Source organism: Cyanistes caeruleus, chromosome 6 (assembly GCF_971803275.1).
Source record: "Cyanistes caeruleus chromosome 6, bCyaCae1.hap1.1, whole genome shotgun sequence".
NCBI classification, from domain to species: domain Eukaryota; kingdom Metazoa; phylum Chordata; class Aves; order Passeriformes; family Paridae; genus Cyanistes; species Cyanistes caeruleus.
Genome location: NC_141706.1, coordinates 61,309,219 through 61,325,846, shown reverse-complemented (window position 1 = coordinate 61,325,846; position 16,628 = coordinate 61,309,219). Strand labels below are relative to the sequence as shown.

General features: G+C 44.6%; 1 long non-coding RNA gene across 1 annotated transcript; it reads right to left on the bottom strand.

Moving 5' to 3' along the window:
* Positions 1-9,902: 9,902 nt before the first annotated feature.
* On the bottom strand, positions 9,903-11,162 carry LOC147652743 (uncharacterized). Its single transcript, XR_015287737.1, has 3 exons — positions 10,947-11,162; positions 10,508-10,695; positions 9,903-10,115 (listed from the first exon to the last, which is right to left on the bottom strand). It is a non-coding gene; the product is annotated as an uncharacterized LOC147652743 (long non-coding RNA).
* Between the last annotated feature and the right edge of the window lie 5,466 nt (positions 11,163-16,628).

Sequence of the window (16,628 nt, the reverse complement as noted above, 5' to 3'; positions counted from 1 at the left end):
ATTCTTGAGGTGCCCTGTGCAGTTCCAGGAGATGGACTCGATGATCCATGTGGGTCCCTCCCAGCTCAGCATATTCTATGGTTCTGTGAGCTGGGATGGTAAAAACTGGAAAGAGCTGTGAAAGGGGGAATGTGGGACAATTTTAAGTCCTTGGCTGAATCCTGGCTTGCTGTGATGTGAAAATCTTCCCTGCAGCTGCCCAGACTGCAGTCTCTGTCAAAGAGAAAAATGCTGGTATTCTGACCAAATTGTTACATCTGTCACAGTAATGCTCATGTATATTTTTAAAATACCCAAATACTGTTTATACACATCACAGAAAATTATAAATATGTGTAAGAGTAACTCTACAACAGACTTCTAATACACCAGTGACTGAGAGTATAAAAATACACCCACACTCTTATCATTGCTCCTTTAAAATAACATTATTTTTTCAACAAAGCCCAATTAAACCAACAAGAATTCCACCAAGAATAGAAAGTTCTCTGTCCTCAGACAGCTAATATATCTTGCTTAGTCTTTTGAGAGCCCTAAAAGCAAAATTTAGTATTTTGTTTTCAGCAATACTCTTCTACAAGTGAGAAAAAGAATAATTTATTTTTGATTCATAGGAGAAGTGGCTGAGCAGGGGATCACCAGCTGGTATTTTGATTGCTATCTTTGTGGAACTTATTATAGACTCTAATTAAGTAAACCATCTCGCATGTCTATAAAGTTTAGGGTTCAGTGGTGGAACCTCTTGCCTGTGGATAGAGTTGGATTGAGCATGAATCAAAGACAGTTATATCTGTGATAATTCTAACCAGGGCTCTTACAGTAAATGCCAGATAAGGTTTGAAATGTGTTCAAGGGAGGGATTTAAGATGAATCCATTATCTTCTGGTTTTGTTTAGTGTTGTTTGACAGAAATACACAGCAACATTCAGCTAACTGAAGTCACTGGTAACAGTCATTGGAGCAGGTGCTGCACTCCTTGAGGTGCTGTGGCCCTGCTCACAACTGGGGAGGAAAGATTCTGAAGGGAAAAGGTTTAATTTTCACCAGGACTGACTTCCTTGCTTGCTTGCTTCCTTCCCACTGTGTTTTCCCTCTTTCCCTCCCTTTCTCACTCCCTCTGTCCCTCCCTTCCCTGATAGTCCATCTTTCCCATCAATACTTCAAGAACCCCCCAATTAATCTCAGTGCATCACTGACAGCTTGTCTTAAGTGTCACAGCTATCTGGGATTTTGACACATAGTGAAATGAAGATTATATGATCTTTCTTTAGCCTTTTTTCTTGGCCTGGACAACCCTGTCATAACGTTCAGTTGCATTAAATCAGTACATTTGGGCTATCACCATAAATAAGATGCACTATACATGTCAAAACAAGTTCTTACGCAATCCAGATCTCTGTGGCTTCATTTGCTACTTACACCCTTCATAAGTCATAACAGGGAACGAAGCAATCTCTGTGATATGGAAATCTCTTCTCAAGTGCATAAATTATGTCTTAATACTTCAATTGCTTGAGAAGTGGGACGGTCCCACAGGTCACCATTTCCATTCCTGGGATGAGATTTGCAAATATTAACAGTGATTTCTGGTTTATGGGCAGGATTAACTTTACAGGTGTCATGGATTAACACCAGTCAGCAACGAAGCCCGACACAGACACTTGCTCACCCCCAGCCCTGTAGTGGAATGGGGGAGAGAATTATGAGAGCAAAAGTGACAAATGAAAGTGATTCCTGGGTTGAGATAATGGCACTGAAAAAGAAGGAAATAATAATAATGATGGCAATAATGATGACAAAAGTATTGGATATAAAAAATTGCTCACCACTCATTGATTGATGCCCAGCCAGTTCCTGACCTGTGGCCTCCAGCCAGGTTTCCCCAGAGTTTATGTACTGAGCATGACCTCATATGATATGGAATATCTCTCTGGTCAGTTGGGGTCATCTATCCTGGCTGTGTCCCCTCCCATCTTCTTGTGTCCTTCCCCTTTTAGCTGAAAAGCCCTTGACTCAGGGTAAGCACCACTTAGCAACAGCTAAAACATCAGTGTGTTATCAATATTTTTCTCACACTAAATCCAAAACAACACACAGTAGCAGCTGCTAGGGTGAAAATTAACTCTTTCCTGGACAAAACCAGGACAACAGGCACAGGGGTTCTAGTTGGAAAGCAAAACCTGAGACAATAAATTAGCACAATCAGGTAATGATGGCAGCTTTACTTGGTTTTTAGGGATTCTGTGAACTCTCACAGCTCTGAAAGGCTAAATCATGCACTCATCTCCAATGTCAGAACTTTGTGTCTGCATCTTCAGCCTGGTGCCCATGATGGGGATAAGAGGGACATGGACTCATAAAGGGAAAGATGCTGCACTGGGTCCTGCCTTCTCATCCCTGTGTACCACAAGTCTGCCATGCACTCTCTGACCAGCTGCCACTCCTAAAACTCATGGACATGTCCTTGATTGTGAGCTCCCTTGGTTTTTGAAAGTCAGCTCTCCTATAGGCCCTATAGGTGTTTGCATGACTGATTTCCCCCAGAGCTGCAGTGGTTCAACAAGTCTCACCACTGAGATGAGTGTAGTTCATCAGGAACATTTCTGAACTTCCAAAAAATATGTGCAGATTGGCTTTGGTGTACTCATTTCTCCTTGTTTGAGCACTAAAAATGCATTCAGGCAGCCTCTTAAAGTCATACAAATAGCAGTCATTGAAATGGAAAGCAGCAAAATTATGAATATTGTATAATGCACTGTTAAATTACAAATAAATAAAACATCTGGGGACAGATGTTGCTGTTGGATTCCTGTGTGGAATTGCCATTCCTTTCAGCAATGTTGTGTGTGCACTTCTGAGAGTGGAGTTTGGCCCTTGATGTAGAGAAGCAGTGTTTTAATGCAATATTGATGGAGGATGATTTCTCTGCTAAAAACAATAGTAATTTGGTAGATGGAGAGATTAACATATTTTAGGAAAACAGTTGAGGGTTTCTCTAGAACAGCAGTGTGGGAGGTTGCATTTTGGGTTTTTTTTAAGGCTAAAAGGACAGAAAACAAGGCTGAAAGAAATTGGAGAAACCTCTACAGAGTACATATGGTGAGAATAGGGAACACACAGTATAAACCATTTACTTGAAGCAAATCTGAGTGATCAAGCATCACTCAAGAGTTTTAAAATATAGAAGAATGGTGAAAATATATTTAGGAAGAAAAAGACATCTCAAACCTTCCAGCCTCAGGTGAGCTTATCAAATACTGAACTCCCATTTTTCCTTTATAAAAGTCTGTTGAATCTTTCACCAATGCAGAATTTATTAATACCCCTAGGGCAATTTCAGGAGAAAAATGACCATTTAATCAAGGCAAAGAATCCCCTTCATAGGTTTGCATTGTTTAGTTGTAGGCAGGTTTGCAGAATTTGACCTGTAGTAAGATTTGGAAGATCCTTTTGCACCATTTTGTTGATTTCTCTGTAGGTTCCAGTGTGATGCTTGTGGTTGCAGGTGCTGCTTTGTCACTTTTTCTCCTGCTCCCCTCGATGCCCCTGCTTGGGCTTATTTGCCACGTGCTTTTCAGAGCTGGCAGACAGCCTTTGAGAGTGCTGGCTGTTTATTTTGAAATGTCCTGGAAGGAGTTAACTTTCCAGGAGACACATCCCAGTTTCCAGCCTGCAGCTTTGCTCCAGGGTCCACAGGGTGCAGTGCACCCAGGCTTGGCACTAGTGTCAAACTTGGTGGATGACCACTGAAAGAAATTAAAGATCAGGCAGCAATTAAAGATCAGGCAGGTTTCTACACATCTTTTTGAACATTTTATTAAGGTGCTCTTAGTCTCCATTAACAGTTGTCCACTTGCTCCTGCCAATTCCCTGCTCTGCATCACAGGGGAAAGAGGATTTTGCATCATCCAGCTCTCGAGCTGTGCCAGCAGCCTGGTGCCCAGTAGTCCAGCCAGGGGAACCTGGCAGCTCCAGTCAGACTGGGAGCTCCCAAGTTTCAAAATAAAGGCTCAAGTGTGTGAAACTACATTGTGAAAGCAACAGCATGCATCTGACCCTGGACAACATCAGCAGTCCATGCCTTTGGAGAGGAATTTGATGCATAAAAGTTGTCTACCTTTGCTAAAAGTTATTTATTGAAAGAAAACTGAGGCAATCAGTGACCAAGGGAAGACTACAAAGTATTTTATTTACTGGAGAGAAAGAGAAAACTCACTTTTTGACAGTATCCTTAAAGTTTCACAGTCCTATCTTCCTGCTGCTGCTTATTCTTTTTTCTTCTTGTTCCATACCAACCTGTGCAAATTCAGTCTTCTGCTCAATGTCTGCTCTCCATAAAGTCCTTTAAAAAAGCTGAATGTTCTTGGCCTGTGGTCTTAACTCCTCACTGCACCTACCTACAGATGACAATTTCCCAGGTCAGGGCAAAAAGCCTTCTCTTCCATACAAACAGTCTTTCAACCTGGAAATCCTTTCCTGGTGCAGCAGGGGCAGCAGGTTTGCTATTTACTACTTTGCATTTCCTTAAACTGAAGGAGGAGATATGAAAAAAAATCTGCTCCAAACCAGTGTTTTGGTCACTGTTGTGAGAAATGACATCACCATCAGTAACCCAGCCAGATGGGGCTGAGCACTGTGTCTGTGAAAACGTTCATGGGAGCAGTGAGCACCTTCAGACAGACGCTTTCCATTAGACTAAACACAGGTATTGCTTTTAAAAGTGTGCAAGGAAATGGAGCAGGAGACCAAAGCCAAGAGTTAAACACAGCTGTTCTTTAGTCTTGCTGGCCCACCCCAGTTATTTTTCTTTTCAAAGCATGGGCTCAATCAGGAGAATGGAAAAACTGGTGGAGAAGTTCTGTGTATGTCCCTTCCACACTCTGGACATTATAAGGTAAGTTTGAAGTTTCTACTCCAGTTTTTCTTATCCAAATGTTATCTATTCTAAATCCAAGTGCTAAAGCTGGAGGGGGGAAATTGGATATGCCACTTTTTACATGCAAGAAAATTGTGCCAGAGCTTTTACAGAGCCTTTAAAAATGGTGTCTCTAAATAACACCTGCACTGTACATTTTATATGCCAGTGTTTCAATTTATGAAGTTTCCTTTGGCTATGGCTGAATGCTATCCTGCTTTTTATATCTGACAAGAACTTCTCTGCCATGTCTCTGGAGTTTTTGGACTTCAGGGTGTTAATAATGAACATCTTATGCTTGTTTCAGTGCCCATGTCTGACAAGAACAGCTCTGGCTTTTAAAATCCCTTCATCTGAGCGGAGTGGAAAACGATGTTCCCACGCCATGGGACTTTTCTGCACACGCTAAGTTTGTGACAGATCCGTGTGCTGCAACATAATTTTGGTTTTTGGTGGTGTCTGCTCCTTCACACAGAATTATCTGGCCAAAAAGAAATGAAAAATGCCCTCTCCAGCGTGTGACACTGGGTGCTCTGGCCAGGCAGACACAGCAGCAGCAGATGCTGGTCCGTGGGTCCATCTCTCTCTTTTTTGGGTCTCTGTGCAAGAGCAGTGCTTTTCTTGCAGGCATTTCCCAACAGGTCTTTCACAAGCCATGATTTTCTGCCAGAAGAGTTTGTTTTCTGGAATCAGCATTTTCAGACTGGGAAGAAGAAATTTTGATCTCTTTTGCTCGCTACAAATGGACAGGCTGAGAGTCCCTGGGAGGGGAACTTTACCCATCACATCCAGTTCCGTGTGGGCCTGAGAAATACACAGTAACCAATTAGCTTAATGGAAATCTCCCGATATCTCAGCATGGAGAAGAGCTGATACTTTTAGAACAATTGTGTGTTTAAAAATACATGTTTCAGTCATCTCCAGCAGCCTCACAGCTAACAGCATAGAGCTATTCCAGCAGCATAAAAAAAGAGAAGGTTCCATTATCAGACATTTCAGCTATTTCCCCTGGCTAGTCTAGAAAGAGAACACCAAAATCACTGAAGTGCCCTGGGCAGACATTTTATAGCAGTACAGGCTATTTCATTGCTGGTAGCAAGTCTATAATAGCCTTTTAAGCATCATTCAGCCTGAATTATCTGCTTAAGACATGTACATAAATCTTGCTATATTACACAATATTTTTTCCCCCTTTTTGAATTTTAGTCCTCCAGCTCAAGTTCTAGAAAAGGAGCAAATTAGTTTTCCTTCAGTTACTCATCAAAGCCAGTGTGATGACTGAGTTATGCCAGGAATTTTTGGCCCAGTTTATCATATTCAGAGGAGTGAAATTCTATCTAATGAAGTGGGAGAGGTGTTACAGAAAGAGGAGGCAGTAACTGACTTATTATTACTCATTTCACCTTGCTTGATTTTATGTCATTTATCTGCATGTGCTCTACACTGTTGTGATGGTCCTGGGTGATCCATTGAGACTCATCTTCACACTTCCCTTCCGAGGGAGGCTCATGTCCTAATGATGGGCCATTAGGAAAAGGATTTTAACCACATTAATTCCTAATCCCAGCTCTAATTTCCAGCTGTTTCACAGTGCTGGGAAGGGGATTAAACCCAACTGTGCCTGCTGGGCTGCTCCTGTGGGTGGTGCAACTCCAGTGTTTGCATTGCAAAACCAGGATGAAATATGGAAAACATGCCCAAGGACACAATACTGAGACCCACCTGTCTGGATGAATGCCCCAAGCATCAGCCTGCAGGATGACTGAATGCCAGTCCTCTCTTGCTTTGTGAAGTCTCTCAATCTCACTCTCATGAGGGCAGTGACTCAGGAAAAGACAGGGTCTCACCTGAAATTTCAATGACAACTGCCATCTTAGATGTTGAGTGAAATTTGGCAGCTGTTGGGGGAGAGACCTCTGAATTATAGCCCCACATGAAGATGGGGGGTGCCAGCTCCTAGCATGCACCACGAGGGCAGCAGACACCTGGCCAGACAGTTCATGGCAGCTCAGAATTGCAGAGGATGGAGATTATGAGGAAGAAAGTTGTCACTGTGTGGGCTAGAGGGCAGAAGACACAAATCCAAGGAAAACTGGGTCTTCTTAGTTCCACTACACCAAAACCAATTTAATGTTCTCTTTCTGGGCACTGCCAGTAGGTTTTAGTCTCATTACAGTCGCTTGCTTGTGTCAGTTTTTCCAGGAGTTCTCTGTGTCCCTGTGCTGCTGCTAAGCCAAAGCAGGAGCCGTCTATACTCACATACACACAGGCAGAGCTGTCCAGATTTGCTGTAGGAAAGTCTGGTGGATCTATTCCTAGCGAATTGTGGAGTATGAGGAGTGATATACTGGGAAATTTTGGCACTGAGGCTGCGAGGCAGTGCTGCTTACAGCCCCACTCCCGCTGAAGCTGGTGCCCGTCTGTAGGGGTGTCGTCCCCCAATCTACTGCAGGAAAGAAGATGCTTCTTTTTACTGATGGAACGGAGCAGAGAAGAAATGTGAGGGCATTGCCTGCCTGTTGAGCTGAGCTGTGACCTGACCATGCACTAATTGGGTCACAACAGCCTGAATGGGTCCAAGTCCTACACGAGGGAACTCAGGGCATGGACATGTCCATAATGGGTCGGTGGCCAAGAGCTGTTAGTGTGCTAACTACTGAACTGATCTTCCTCCCTGGAGCCAGCACACCTGAAGCTGCTCAGGTGAGCTCATCTCTGGAGCCTGAAGGTCGCTGCTAATGTCCTACAGCATCAGTGCTGGATGGACACGTTCTTCTAGTGCTCCAACACCACCATCAGCACTGCAAGGACATGTTCTTCAGCCACCCAGCCTTCCCTTTCAGATGTGAAGAGCAGCAGATCCTGCTAGAAGTGAGAAGACAAGTTTCTTTCCATAAATGATCGGACTGCCAACAGAAATCCCAGGCAATCTGCAGCAGGGTTTGTGCAATGCTGACAAATGCCCACGGGGAGCATGACTGCCACCACCACCTCATTCTGCAGAGGCCATTGACAGCTGTCAGATAATAACAACTTGGGATAATTAGTGTCCTGAAGGGCTTGAACTGAGGGCTCAGAAATGAAAAACTGCATTAGAGAGCAGCTATTGCCTCCTCACCCCTCGAGACTGGTTGTGTACGTCGAGCTCAACAATAACATTAATAAAAAGCAATCCCAGGAAAAGCAATATAGCAAGCTAAATTGCCTCTGCTGCATCTTGGGCTTACATTTCATTACAAATACCTTCTTACTCAGGGCATGGTCTTTTTAAGTCATTAAGACAAGTCCTGAAGTCCTTTCTCAGTTTTCACTCATACCTCGGGTTCTTTCTCATTAACTCCTGTGGATGGCTCTTTGTCTGACTGGAAAGTGAAAGGGGGTCTTGGGATTTGAACTACTGGGAATTTTGCTTGAGTAAGCAGCAAGAAACGTGGCCATGATAATAGCCTTTTTCTTTTTTTTTTTTTTTTTCTTTTCCCCAATTTCTTCATGTTGCTTTTCTGACAGCTCTGAAAGAGTGGGAGGAAAGCCGTTAGGACTCACTACCTTTTTGGTTTGTTTTTGAGGATTTGTGAAATGTTTTTCTTTTGAATTTCTAAGCAGAAAGACGTTTCAACTGAAAAGCCATCATATCTCATTTAGAAAATGTCAATTAACACTGGTAAGGGCATTTTTCAGCTAAACCAACATGAAGATATCAGGGTAACTACCAAAACATTTAGGTCAACAAAAAATCTAGCCTTTGTTTTTGATTATAAAGGCCACAGAAGTTTTAACTGAAATTTTTGCCCTGTTTTAAATTGAAAGTTTGGCTGAATCATTCCCATAGAGACTGTGTTCAAACAAGGACATGTTTACATATCTGCCTCTGATCATACAAGATAGTGCTGGATTATGGGATGTGCTGGCTTTCCAGCCCCTGAGAGTGGCGTGTCCTACCCAGAATCCTGTCCCTTACCAGAAACATGGACTACTTAGATAAGAGCAGCTTCACTCCTTTCCTGACCTCAAGAGAGAAAACCTCTTTTTTTCTTTTTTTTTTTTCTCAAGGAGAAAGTGAGACCAAGGGCAAAACTGTATTTCAGCACTTCTGGACACTGCAGAGAGGCTGCCCCAGTTTTATCAACAGAAGGTGAAGTGTTGCATGGGAAAAGTTCATCATCAGTAAAAGTTTGCCTCAGTCTATTTTGAATTTGGTTGAGAAATCACCAAGAGATTACTAAAAGCCAGCAAAACTGTGGACAGATTTATCTAAGCTGAAATAAAGGGTGGCCAGCTCTGGAAATGGGTTATGCAGGTGTAGGGGAGGCAGTCAGCAATCACAGGTGTCTGGGACAGGAGATGCTCATGGGAGGGCCACATTGCCTGGGGAAATGCAGAAAGGTGACAAAAAGCTGTTGCAGGGCAATAACAGCTTAAAACTAACACAGCCACCTCTGCAATTAGCATCTGAATATGGTTTCCTCTCCTCTACCTGTGGTTTCAACCTCAAACCTCTTTTATGCTATTCTGTGCAGCTGTACTGCTGCTTCACAACCCCTCTGCTCTGCCAAAGGGGTTCAGAAGAAGCTGTGGCAGAGATGACCAGGCATCCTGAGAAGATGCCCATGCCAATCTTCACAAAGTCCTTTTTCATACACCACAGTGTAATAATGTGAAATAATGGACATCGGCCCTGGCTCAGCCTCATTTAATGACCCATAACTGAGTGAATAATTCATTCAGAGCCCAGAGATCTCTCCAGGAGACTTGTTTCACCACAGGACCCTGGGGAATGGAAACAGCAATAGAGTTCCAGCTTTTAACCCATCCATTTACAAAGCCTCCTGATATTATTGCATCTATGATCAATTTAAATGAACTTGTTGGAGGTTTACTAGTGGCCTTCCTGTATTTCATGCCTCACTACATATTTTTCCAGAGCATTTACAGTTTTTACTTATTGTTAGTTTGAAGGGAATAGAGAATTCTCACCACAAAGTCACACTTTTATTTAAAGCTTTAATTGTCTCTAAGAAGAGCCTGTCTGAAACCCAGTCCTTCTTTGGAATCACTGATGTCATTTATTATCCAGTAAACTCTTATAGGCTTTGGGACAGGTTAATACTCCTCAGTATCAGTATAATTTTTCTTAGGCTGTGTTACTGTGTTTATATGAGGATCTTCATTTTGCTTTGGCAGCAGAATTTCTTTTCTGCTTCTGCAAATTACAAAGAAAAAAAAAAAAGCTTTCCTAAGCTGGATCGCTTTGCAGCTGTGAAAACCTATAATAACTTCAGTCGGATTACAACTACATCAAAGGTATTATATATCCCTGAGTAACATATTTACTGGGCTTTTCAACAGCTGTATAATTAGCTCTAGATGACTACTTTTTTCCTCCACATCTTTAAATATCCATATTCCAAATTCACAGATATTCAAAGGGAAGGTGCTTTTCCCTTTCACAGAAGGTGCAGTACACCAGATTTTTTCCTTTTTTTTTTTTTTTTTTTTTTTTTTAAATTTTATTTTTTCTTTTTTTCCCCCTTTTTTTTTCCCCAGAAGAAAAAATAGGCTTGAGCTCGGCAGTCCCCTGGTAAGCAGACCCACCGTGTCCATCACGCCTCCCGGTCACTGCGGCTGCCCGACTGACGAGGGAAGAGTTTCAGGCAGGGGATGGGGACACAGTCCTTTGTGGCATCCCCCAAGGAGGCAGCTCAGAGCAGCAGCTGTCCCAAGAGCCTGTCGCAGCCCCCTCGGACAAAGGGGGTGGCAGAAGGTGAGGACAGCGCCCGTGCCTGCACAAGGAGGAATAAAAGCTCCATATGTGCCTGGCCCCAGCAGATGCTCCTGGGGACGAGCCCTTGGCCATCCGCTCCCTGCCGGCTCCCACGGGCAGCATCCCCAGCCCGGCCCGTTCAGCTCCCGCTCCGGGGGCATTCCCAGCCCATCCCAGGGCTGGAGCAGCGCTGGAGCCGACAGAAAAACCCTTCTCCCACCGCACACGTCCGCTGTCATCCCCTGGCAGACGCTTTTGTTATGCAATTACCTTTATTCTGGAAACGGGAGGGGAAAGATTTTAAATTCTCTTTAAGGCTAGCTGAGTTTTCTTTCCGGATTATTTTTCCTTGCCCTGTGATGAGGAGCAGAAGGCAGTGCCTGAGTGTTGATGTGGAGTTTCTCTCCCCCATGGGAATACATCACAACCTGCTGCTTTATGTTGTGCTGATTGCTCATTCCCATGGCCGGGACGGCAAGGGAAGGCGTGAGAAATGCTTTTATATGTCCTCAGTAGAAATGTTGATTTCCTCTTTTATCTTTTTTTTTTCTCAGCTGATGGGACCTTGAACTCAGTTTTCTCCTTAGAAAGATTTCCTAAAGTGAGCTCCTAGCCTGGAATTGTCTGTTCCCAGTGGCCTTGCAATGTGTTGCCTGGCTGGCTCTGATGTGCAGGGAAGACTCAGCTGGCTGAGCACTTTCAGGACAAACAGATAAGACAATTTACTATCTGATTTTATGAGAGCCATTTACACTTTGCAGAATTTTTTAAGCAGCAAGCCCTTAAGAAGCATATTCTGAGCATGATACCTAGGAGAATTGCACACACATTTCCTGTCAGCAGCCGGAGAACGGTGTCTAACACCTGCTATGAAGAGCTTGAAATATATTCTTAAATGGCTTGATTGCTCTGCATTTCCCCTGAGATGAGATGAGACGTTGTGGTGCAGCTTCTTTCCTGCGAGCAGACCGACTGCAGACGCCTCTCCTGGCTGAGCCTGTGCTCCTGCTTACACCCCTGGAACTGGAGCCTGTGCTTACAGCCCAGCCTGTGCTTACAGCCCAGCCTGTGCTCCTGCTTACAACCCCTGGAACTGGAGCCTGTGCTTACAGCCCAGCCTGTGCTCCTGCTTACAACCCCTGGAACTGGAGCCTGTGCTTACAGCCCAGCCTGTGCTCCTTCTTACACCCCCTGGAACTGGAGCCTGTGCTTACAGCCCAGCCTGTGCTCCTGCTTACAGCCCCTGGAACTGGAGCCTGTGCTTACAGCCCAGCCTGTGCTCCTGCTTACACCCCCTGGAACTGGAGCCTGTGCTTACAGCCCAGCCTGTACTCCTGCTTACACCCCCTGGAACTGGAGCCTGTGCTTACAGCCCAGCCTGTGCTCCTGCTTACACCCCCTGGAACTGGAGCCTGTGCTTACAGCCCAGCCTGTGCTCCTGCTTACACCCCCTGGAACTGGAGCCTGTGCTTACAGCCCAGCCTGTGCTCCTGCTTACACCCCTGGAATTGCAGCCTGTGCTTACAGCCCAGCCTGTGCTCGCTGGGACCCTCAGGACCAGCAACTGGGGCCAGCAGACACGGGCCAAAGGCAATTTAGGGCAGGATCCTGCCATACAAGGGCTTACAGAGCAGGCTGAGAGCAGGGATAAGCACCAGTGGAGAAGCCCCTTGAAGGGTCCTTGGTGTAAGCACACACCTGTGACTCTGCAGTGTCTGTTCCTCCTCTGCATCATCCCCAGCCACACTTGGGAAGCCAGCAGCAATAGAGACCTGTTTTGCAAGAGAAGTGAAAACACCCACCTTGGTTTCCTGGCTCAATCTGCTTTTTCAGAGCATCCTGTGACTCCCATCCAGGTGTACTGCAGTGTCATCAGGAGGAAATCCTCCCATCCCTGTCCAGGTGAGAGCCAGCAGACCTTGGGGGCTGGCTGAACACTTCTTCCCCTGCATCTCCAGCCTCTGACACTCCACCAAACCAGCTATGACACAGAGACAGCTATGACACAGCTCAGCTACCCAAGCACTGGCTGAGGAAACCAGAGAGCCTTCTAGGCAGCACCTCCCAAGAACTCAAGCCTCAGCATCTTTGGTTCACAGCAGGTGGGACAGAGAGGTGCTGAGAGTGAGACACACCTTTACAGGGGACATTTTCATTTCAGCATCTTGAATGGGAACACATTTCCAGCCATTACCTTGCAGTCTTTGCACTCCTCTGTGCAGCTCACCCCACCACACACCCACCCCACGGCTGGTTTAGGGTTTTCTTAGAGCAAGACCTGGTTCTTAGAGGTTTCAGCTGGATTTGGTGGAAGCTGAGAGCTTCCTTCCCCATAGACAGTGCAATCCAATATCAATTTTATATGAAAAGAAAACATCAGTGATTTTCTACTGCAAAGTGTTTGTGTTTTGAGACACCTGAATATATACTCAGTAAAGGAAAGAAGGAATCCATTAGGTATGTAAATATTAATATTTATGAAATAAATCCTGAAATTTCAGCTCTTCTTTAGTTGTGGATGTCTTGAAGCTTATTCCATGGAGGTTAATGTTTTTCTGTTAATAGGTAAAATGGTGGAAAAACCAGGACAGGCAGAAACTCATTTAGCATTTCAATTAACAGGCAAAAGGCCCTGGAATTTGAGTAGCAATTTTTTGTAGCCTTCAATGAATATTTTCAAAGCTTTCTCAAATAATGTAGTTTTCTTTGAACTTCCATTGCTGGAAGTTGCCCAGGAATTTCACACAGATAAGAAGCCTCTCTCCTCACTGCCACTCCTATACCTGCAGGATGGTTCAGCTGGGATTCCTCATCCCTGTCTCATGTTCCTCCCTGTGCTTTTGTGTGGAGCCTTCCCTCCTTGCAAAGGCAGCTGGACCTGGGTGCTGCAGTGAAGCTGTTGGGATGACAAGTTCCACAGACTCCAGGCTTAGGGAGTGTATTTTGTTCTTGCAAACTAAAAAATGCAAACAAAACAATGAAAAAGGGCAGGTGTAAGGATGTGTTTATGGGACAGCTACAGGCCTTCTCTAATTATTTTTTTGGTCTGAGTAAAAACTGGTCCTTACATAAGCTTTTTTGCAAAATGGAATTGAGCCAAAATGTCCTTACTTAAGGCTCCTTCCATCTGGCAACAACAGGAAAATTTATCCTAGATTCTGTCCAAGTTTCATGAGAAGGCTTTGTCAAACATATGTGATGATGACAAAACTACACATTTCAGTTTTACCCACGCTTCCTGGTCAAATACAGTAAATTTTATTGTCCCTGTGCCAAATTCCTTAGTTCTTGGAAAGATAGCATTATTTGTAAAATAAGGTGGAAAAATCCAGCTTGGGAACCAGCTCTGGTTGATGACAGAATCCCCCTTGCTGTCAGGCTTCTCTGACCACACCACATGCTGTTGCTCATTCCTGTCAATCCTGCATTTCAGAGCTGGGCAGAGGGGATGTGGTGGAATCCAACACCCATGGTTTCTGATTTACAGCCACAAGGAATTGGATGCACATCCTCACTGCCCCTAAGATATCTCATTGGCTGGCACAGACCAGGAAGTTTCCAGGGTGGTGTGAAGCCAGCTGGGTCCCAGCAGAGCACAGCCCTTGGCTCAGGGAAACCAACCCCCTTCCTCATGTTGGTGGTGCTGTGGTCTTCAGAAGCTGTGCAGAGTTGACATGCCTGTAGTTAGTGCTGAAATATTAAGTGGATGAATCTGTTTGAAAGGAAGAGTCTAATTTTAAGTCTTTAAATTAATGGTCAACTTCTCTGTTGTGGTTTGGCAGGCAGGGGAGAGGAACAGGGACATCCCTTCCTGCCTGGCATCGTATTCCCAGGAAAAGGGTCCGTACATTGAAGCAGCCCTCGTGTGCTGAGCTGCTGGGATGCACAGTGCACACCCCTGGGGAAGGGCTGTCCCCTCACTGCCACAGCACAGCCTGTCCTCTCTGGGCTTCCTGCTCCACACATCCCACCTGTGTCGTTCTGATTGGGAACGGCGATAAAGAACGACACTGACTCTCAAGGGAGTCACAACAGGAGAATCTCTAGTTTATTGCTCTTGGCCTGTCTTATAGACAGATACGTGGAAAGTACAGAAAGGAAACTCTTATTGGTTAGCAAAGTGCTACATCACCATCATTGGTCAGTGGGGCAACTACCCCCTGACCCTCTCCTGCAAGGAAAACAAGAGGACAGACAAACAGCACCTGGCAGTTGTTTTCTGTCTCTGAGGATTGTTTTGAAATCCTCCTATGAAGTTCTCAGGTTAGCTTCTCGGGCAGGACTGAGAGGCCATGGGCCTGCAATTTCTGCAGCTCCCTGCAGCCTGTTCCAAAGCTAACATCCATACACCTGAGCCACAGCTGAAGTGGGAGGGAGTGCCCAGTAGCCAAAATGACATCCAGAGGGAAATCTGCAAAGGGCACCCACTGGGCTGGTGCTTGGATTGGTGTAGTCCCACTGCTGATCCCAGGGTGATGCCACCTTGCACCAGGTGAGGGAATGGCCCATCCTAGTCTGATTTGCAGCTGTGCATTTGCCCATAGACTGATAGAATGGGTTGGAAGGGACCTCACTGATCATCTCATTCCAACCCCCTGCCATGGGCAGGGACACCTTACACCAGACCAGGTTGCTCAGAACCCCATCCAGCCTGGCCTTGGACACTGCCATGGATGGGACATCCAACTTCTCTGGCCAATGTGTGCCAGGGCCTCAGTACTCTCACAGGGAAGAATTTCATCCTAATATCTAATCTAAATTGTCCTCAGCTTAAGCCCTTATCCCTTATCCCTTGTCCTGTCACTCTGTGTCCTTGTAAAACATCCCTCTCCAGCTCTCCTGCAGACCCTCCAGGTACTGCAGATGCTGTAAGAGCTCCCCAGGACAGACAATATGTTACTGTGGCTCCCCTGACCATGGCCCATGTCAGAGCCCCTGAGCCACCTTGATTTCCATCAAGCAGCATATTCAGAGCGAGAAGCTCTGAGTTTTATCTTCTGAGTCACAGTGACATTTTCAGCTTCAGGCTTGTGCAGGGTGAAGCAATGAGGAGGTCCCCAGCTACTTGCAGAGTATTTACCTTTTAATGGAAACATATTGCACCTCCCAGTTAAGGGATTCAATCCCCTTATCCTTATGGAAGCATAAATAACCATATAGAAAGGTAAGAATTAGCAAACATGCTAATTCCATGTCCTCAAGATGTTTAAGAGAAAAGACTTGAGCTTGGGGTTGGTAGTTCTACATAAAAATAGATTATAATATCATTCAATCAATAAAAAAAGAAAGAAAGAAAAAGACTATTAGAGGAAACAAAAACAATTCAGAAACTCTGCATGGTGGTTTGTAATGGATCTGACAATCTAGTGGCTACTTCAGTAGCATAAACATATTCCAAGATGCATTATGTTTTATATTGCCTGTGCTAAAATATTTAGTAACTACATTGCAATAACCCTTGTTTTGATCTCAAAGTGCACCATATTTTAAAGTCTGTTGTACTCCAGGAAGAATTATATTCTCCATCCTCCTTAATAAAAGCCACAATCCATGATGCTCTTGATGTGCATGGACTACACAATATGATGACATTCTTCAAGAGGCCTTTAATGAATTAATGCCTCTCCAAATGGTTTTAAGCTTACAAAAGAAGATGTGTGCATGGTCCTAAACCATTTGGAGCCATTTTATTCAGTGCCTATTGATTTTAGTGCCAGTAAACCTCCCTGCTGCCTGCCTCTGATGAGTATTACATTATATCCTCTGTAGCACACAATGGGATTTAGCGGCGCCAAAAATGTAATTTCAGCACAAAATACAGAAATCATTATAACATCAACTCTCCTTTTTCTTCCAAACTTTAGGTACCTGAGGATCTAACTTCTGAAGAAACTGGTGCTATTTCTCAGAAGTGATTTCAGGGAACTTACTCCTCCATCTTTAAACTAATCA